Source organism: Poromitra crassiceps (genome assembly GCF_964638095.1).
Source record: "Poromitra crassiceps genome assembly, chromosome: 11".
Taxonomy (NCBI): Eukaryota; Metazoa; Chordata; class Actinopteri; order Beryciformes; family Melamphaidae; genus Poromitra; species Poromitra crassiceps.
In genome coordinates this window covers 9915397-9922293 of record NC_139643.1, presented here as the reverse complement: position 1 = coordinate 9922293, position 6897 = coordinate 9915397, and the positions used below count along the sequence as shown (strand labels likewise).

The 6897-nt window shown below is 44.5% G+C and overlaps 1 pseudogene across 1 annotated transcript; it reads right to left on the bottom strand.

Moving 5' to 3' along the window:
* Nucleotides 1–899: 899 nt before the first annotated feature.
* On the bottom strand, nucleotides 900–1739 carry LOC310784691 (myeloid-associated differentiation marker homolog pseudogene; annotated as a pseudogene). The gene has a single exon. The product of its transcript is annotated as a myeloid-associated differentiation marker homolog pseudogene (transcript).
* Nucleotides 1740–6897: the final 5158 nt, after the last annotated feature.

The following is a 6897-nucleotide window of genomic DNA, read 5'->3' as shown; positions in this document are numbered from 1 at the left end:
TGGCAGTTGGCATCCAAGTGTTGCATTACCACCACCTACTGGATTTTAACAGTCATAGTGCTTTTCCGGTTTAGGCATATACGCACCAAGAGATTTATTTTCCCATAGACATTTCGTAAAAATGCTTATAACAAAGTGCACTCCACACCAGAGGTTAAATGTTACCATTGCAGAAATCAGGGCATTTATTTTAAACGCATGCATTATGTGTGCTTGTCCCTCAGCAGTACAACTCATATAGAGAGGCAAAGTGACCGCCTACTTCCTGCTTCAGCACTGTACCGGAGATTTTTATCCGCACTTTATTTTCCCATAGACATTTAATAAAATACTTATAAAATAGTTTTACTTGTTCAAACCAAACGGTACAGATGGATTTAGAATTGGGAGAGACTATAGAACATTTCACTTGGACCAAAACTTAAAAAAACGACATCGAAAAAATATTTTCTTTAAATCCGCAATTTTGTTTACCTTTTGGTCGGGTCCGAGTGAAATGTCATGCGCCCTCTCCTGTTTCTAAATATACCTGAACCGTTTGGTTTGACCAAGTAAAACTATTTTTATAAGCATTTTACGAAATGTCTATGGCAAAATAAATAGTGGATGAAAATCTCTGGTACAGTGCTGAAGCAGGAAGTAGGCGGTCACTTTGCCTCTCTATTATTATTTCAGCATTTGAAAAGAAAAAGTGGGTGATTTTTCTTCACAGCAAATAACTCAGCTTCACTACATTGCTACTGAAGCCCTTGGCTCCTGTGTGTCCATGTTCTTGCTCATTTCCTGGGTCTGAACCACCTCACTCCTTCCTGGGTCTGAACCACCTCACTCCTTCCTGGGTCTGAACCACCTCACTCCTTCCTGGGTCTGAACCACCTGACTCCTTCGCTCCCTCCCTCTCAAACACTGACAAACACCAGTCTGGCTGAGTAGACCAGGTCAGCGAGGTAAAGCAGGAAGTTGAGTGCGGTGAGCACCGCCGCGGCGATCAATTTGGAGTCCGCCCCGCCTTGCCTCCTCTTGTCAAACTGGAACACGGGCCAGATGATGGTCGCGGTGAAGTATATGATGGCCGCCAGGAGGCCGTACGCTGACAGGAACCTGGAGAAGGGGACGGGGAGACAGCCGGTGCACTCGGTCACACACAGCACCACCACGGCCATGGAGAGGATGAAGCAGATGCAGTACACCGCCATGCACCACTTCAGCGCGGGATGGTGGTCGTACGACACGGGGTCGCTGACCAGGATGAAGATAACACACGCCACAAAGGTCTGGCACACCTTCAGCAGGCCCGGAGCCGTGGCCATGTAACCCGCCACCTCTCCCAGCCTGGCTTTGGACAGGGTCACCTCCCCGACGTAGGCCACCGTGGCCAGACAGGAGAAGACCGTGGAGGCGATGCGATGGTCACGGCGCTCGCCAGAGCTCTCGCCCTTGAGGTAATAGAGTGGGAAGATGACAGAGGCGGAGAGGCAGAGGAGGGCAGCGTAGCAGGCCATAGTGATGGGGAAGTTGGACCAGGAGACGGGGACTCTGGCCTGGAGGCCGAATTGCTCCACCAGCAGAACCAGCAGGGTGCCGGCGAAGCTGAACGCCCAGCAGAAGATGCACCAGTCAGCCAAGCCTCCACGAAGTCCACCTCCGTGCGCCGCCACGCTAAAGGCCACGCAGCTGAACAGCAGGGCAGCTACACGCACCCAGAGCAGCTGGGAGGTGGGCAGCACAACCAGTGGCATGATGGGAGGTCAGTCAGCAGCTGAGAGTGTAGTCCAGATTGGCTTAAGATGAGTCCAGAGAGGGGATTGGCTGGTCAAGATGAGTCCAGAGAGGGGATTGGCTGGTCAAGATGAGTCTGTAAGTTATATATGTGAGGTGGTCATATAATGGCCGCTTGTCACCGTTGATATTTGTCACATATTCTGCAGAGAGGAGAAATAAAGATAGTGTGAAATTAGAGCTTAGTTTAGCCAAAGTGAATTCAAAAACAATGTTTGAACTCTAGATGCAAAATGCAAAAAAGTTATAACTGTGTTTCAGTCCAAAGATTTCAGCTTACTTATGGTTCAGTCAAAGACACGTCCTTTAGCTTATTCTTCATTGCATAAAAAGTTCCGCATATTATATTAGTTAAGGCAGGCATAGTAGGTTGTTATCCAATCTATAGGTCAACGCCCTTCCTCTTTTGGGCATGTAACTGCTATGTTCAAATCTTCTCTTTCATTAATGTATGAGATCTTCAGTGGTGTAATGTAACAACAAAGTATTAATACTTAAGTACAGTACTTAAGTATTTTTTCTGAGTATCTGTACTTTACTTGAGTATTTATATTTCTGTCAACTCTCACTTTTACTCCACTACATTTCTCAAATAAAATGGATACTTTTACTCCACTACATTTCCCCCAAGCGGTGGATGAGGAAGCTTGGCTAGCTGTTCCTGCTGTGACCTCTGACATCTGCTCACTCAGGCTGCGGAAATGTGGCTACATTCATTGGCTGCGAGGGCTTGGAAAGTCCCTCAAACTAAGAGGGAAGTCAGAGGTGTATACGTCTAACTCCTGGTTGGACATAGCTGAACACTGGTGACATCCAGTGCCCAAGTTGCAAAGTGCAACAGGTTTTTATAATTAACTCAGAGATAACTGAGAGAGAGAGAGAGGGAGAGAGAGAGAGAAAGAGAGAGGTAGCAGTTTCGCCGCCATCCCCCCGCCCCAGCCCCCCCCCAACACACACACACACACACACACACACACACACACACACACACACACACACACACACACACACACACACACACACACACACACACACACACACACACACAGATGAGACAGCTCGTCCCTGCAGCTTTTGGGTGGCTGCTAATTAAATGTCTTTGTGGATCTTCTGGTTGCCACATAGATAATAGGGCTAGTTCTCATTTTGGACATTTTTCATGTCAGGACAGAGTGGGAGATGCACTGAAGCACAAATCCCAGGTAAGGAGTTGGGGTTGCAGCCAGTCTGTTTGAGCAGGGTACACTGACTTGGAAGTGGCCTCTTGATAAGCCTGAAAACCTAGCAGCAAGTTGGGATAACATTATGGCCGAACACTTTGAGTAACCGTCATGATTTCTGGAAAGAGACATCCACTTCCATTGTATTGGAGAGAAGCCAGAAACTCTGTGGCCGATATCTCCAAAACTCAGGCAACTAACACAAAACGATAATAGATGGATAAAATAGCAGTGCAGGCGAGAGGAAAAATATGTATTTTGGATTTTAGGGTGAGCTGTCCCTTTAAAAGTGTCACCCAAAATGTAGCCTACGACGTGCATGCTGACCAAAATAATGCTTGATTCCACTGCCAGTCATGTCAACACTTCCCTTCCTGGGACTCATTACACAGGAAGTGGCTCTAATGGCCCAATTCCACCGCAGCTAGTAGCGCGGTCCCGCTCCGCTCGACTCGATAAATGGTCTCATCCCACCGGTATAAACCGGCCCAACCCGGTTAGATTTGAGGCTGAGTCGTGCTACTTTTGGTCCCTGCCTCGTCGGGGTTCTATTCTGCGAACCCGGGTTCATACGGTGACGTGAAAACATTGTAGACGACTGATTGGTCAGGCAGAATCGTGTTTACTGTCTATATCCTACTGACTGTCAATGCAGCGCTGCATACCAGTTTAGTGGGGGCTTACCTTCTCTTATATTATGTTATTTCCATCAGTCTTTTGTGTTGCTGCTTTCGGCGCTGGTGAAATAAAATCGATCTCCTTGCTCAGCTTTAACATGCGCTCCTCGGGAAGCCCTTTGTAGTTGCCTCCGCTAGGCCGCAGGCGAAGCCGCGGGTCTTGCCTGTTGAGCTGCCGCTGGGGTTCTCCTCGTAGCGCCTCTCCCGTCCCCAAGCAGTGCATGCATGTGAGTTTGAGTAACAACAAAGTGATATCCATTCTCCTAGCCGATTGTCACATTTGCCCATGTACACTGTTGGTCATTTAGAGGCACCAGTATTTCATAATCAGTTTAAAAGTTCCGTGTATTGATTTTATTTTAACGTTATACTTATAGCCTACTTCGGCAATGGGCGGAGGGCAGATATGCGGTCCCATTGACGACCAGGTGTGGGCGGAGGCAAGTAAACTTGCTATGGAAACAGAGTCTATATCAAGTCGAGCCGAGTAATACCAGATAGAGTGGAGCTGTACTGTGCTGTTATATGTGGTGGAAATGAGCCATAATGGTCTATGGCATGTCCACAGGAACCCATGCTAATGACCACAGACACCTACTTAAGCACTCATACATTTCCTCACACATGCATAATGCCTTCCAATTTGACTTTGGAGATCTCCATTGATAACTGCAAACTCAGATTCACTCCAATCAGCTAAATGTCTGTTCCCGCCTGGAGGACATCTACAGCAAACGCTGCAGATCCAAGGCGACGAAAATAATGAAGGACAGCTCTCACCCAGGCCACCACTTGTTTCAGAGGTTGCGCTCTGGGAGGAGAATGAAACACCTAGCGGCGAGGACCGAGAGATTGAAGAACAGCTTCTTCCCTCAGGCCATCAGGGCCCTTGATTCATAAAGGGCCCTGATTCATAAGTTGGTACCCAGTGCACTGTGTTCACTGGCGTTTTTATCTTGCTTACTGTTTTCTTTTCTTTTTCTCTTTGCCTTATGCAGTGCACCATGTTCACTGCTGTGTATTTTTGACCGTACTTTTGATTATGTGCTCGTAGCGCTTATCAGACTTTTTAGCTATGTTTTTCGTGTTTGTCTTTTTATCCTGTTTGCACAATATGGGAGCGGCCGCGGCCTTAATTTTTCACTGCTCTTGACATGTCTGTGATGCTGCATGTGACTAATAAAAACCTTGAACCTTGAACCTTGAACCTTGATGTGTCTATATCATGCTGGCTAGAGAAAACACAAAGAAAAGCTAACTGGCATTAGCTATGGCGGTTGTTCACAGGATGTGATGTGGTTGCCCGTGGTGAACAACGGTGTATGCAATTGCAACCTCATCTTGCTTTTATACTTGCTGACAGGAAACCAAGCTTTTCTGGTTTGATATGAGGCTACTCATATCCAATTGTAATCAGGATACAGAAAAGTAACTGTGTAATCCCTTACAGTAAAAAAAAATGTAATCAAGATTACAGATACACTTTGTTAAAAATTGGGATTACTAGCAGGATTACAATTTAAAATACATTTATTGTTCTAGTTATTGTATATTGAGTATTTATCCAAGTGGCTGTGCACTGTAAATATTAACAATATCTTATTGTCTATTGGGGGGGGGGGGGGACTCGGAGAAAAAGACACTTGGCTCTTAAAAAGGACCTGTGCACCCACAACATACATTCAATATGACTAGAAACCAGATAATATCAGTGCACTGTAATCCGAAGATGGAAATATTAGTATTGTTATTGTATTCTAAGAGAAACAGGTGACACTAGATAGATTGGATGTAGTGCTAAATATAGAGGTGGGTAAACTATCCAAGGTGGAGTTACCTTGTTTGCCCTCATTGATTGATACAGTTGATCTGAAAATAGGTGAGTAAACTATCAGCCTCATTTCAAAAAGGTGCACTGCGTTTACCCTCCACTATGCTCCCTGGCTGAACGCCTGCTGTAACCAACACATTCGTTCTGAAATGAGTATTACAGAGCTGTTTGTGGAAATATTCAAATACAGGAAATCTGTTCAAAAGTAATCCAAAAGTATGGAAAAAAATCAGTTACATTACTTTTATATTGTGACACGGGATTACATTACTGATTACAATTTCTAACATGTAAATGTATCGGATTACGTTTGTAAAGTATCCCACAAAGCTTGTAGAATACGCTAAAATCGTCATAAGAAATGAAATGGGCCTGTGAAAGATTTGAAAAGCGGTGAATAGAGTAACAGACACTGTAAGTCCCTCCCTGGCCTGTAATATTATATGTGAGTTGTTCCGTCCTGAATAGCGGACATACCGCGCCCAGGCGCTGTGCCATTGTGGCCAGGCCAGGCACTTATCTCATTCTTACCGCTCCAAAAATAGAAACATAAGGCTTGCTCCATGCTGAATAAACTCTTAAAAGAATCGCCAAGTAAAGGTTGCTCTTACCGGCTTATCTTTTATGTTGGTATGCGCTTTCAAAGTTCCTATTTCACACCATGCGTATTTGACGCGCGGGCGCATCCACTTCCATCCACAAAGTCAAGAAAGCGCTATCCCCCCACGCCCCGCACGGACCATATTTGGTAATGTGTTGAAAGTCTTTTCTTCTCCTCCTTCTTACGTGTTTTATAGCTATGGCAGAGGGTCCTCAAGCCCTCTCATGATGATGACATAAGGGGGGCTACAGTAATGGCTAGACTAGAGACGAGAGTAGCCTATGTCAGTCCAAAAAGAATCTTATTAGGCTACTACACTGTCAGATAGGCTAATATAGCCTAATCATTCTGTGATGTTCAATGCATATCAATGGAATAGTTTTGTGATCAAGTAGCCTGCGTGTTGTCCTATGGTGATATGATAGACTAAATGAATAGGAAATAAATAAATAAATAAATAAATAAATACAGGTAACACTTTACAATAATGTACACAAATACTGTAGTAGTTACTAGTAAACTAATCATTAACTAATAGTTAGATAATGAGTAGCTAAGGAATAATTTGCCATTAGTCAATCACTAGTTAATCATAGTTAATGAGTAGGTAGTCATTAGTTAATGATTAGTATCTAAGTTCCTGAGTAGAGTAGTTAATCAATACTTAATGATTACTAAATGTCAGCTCGTGAATATAGTAGTTAATCATAAGTTAATCATTAGTCGGTCAGTTCCATGAGTAGAGTAGTTAATCGTTCGTTAATGATTAATAAATGTCAGTGCGTGAAT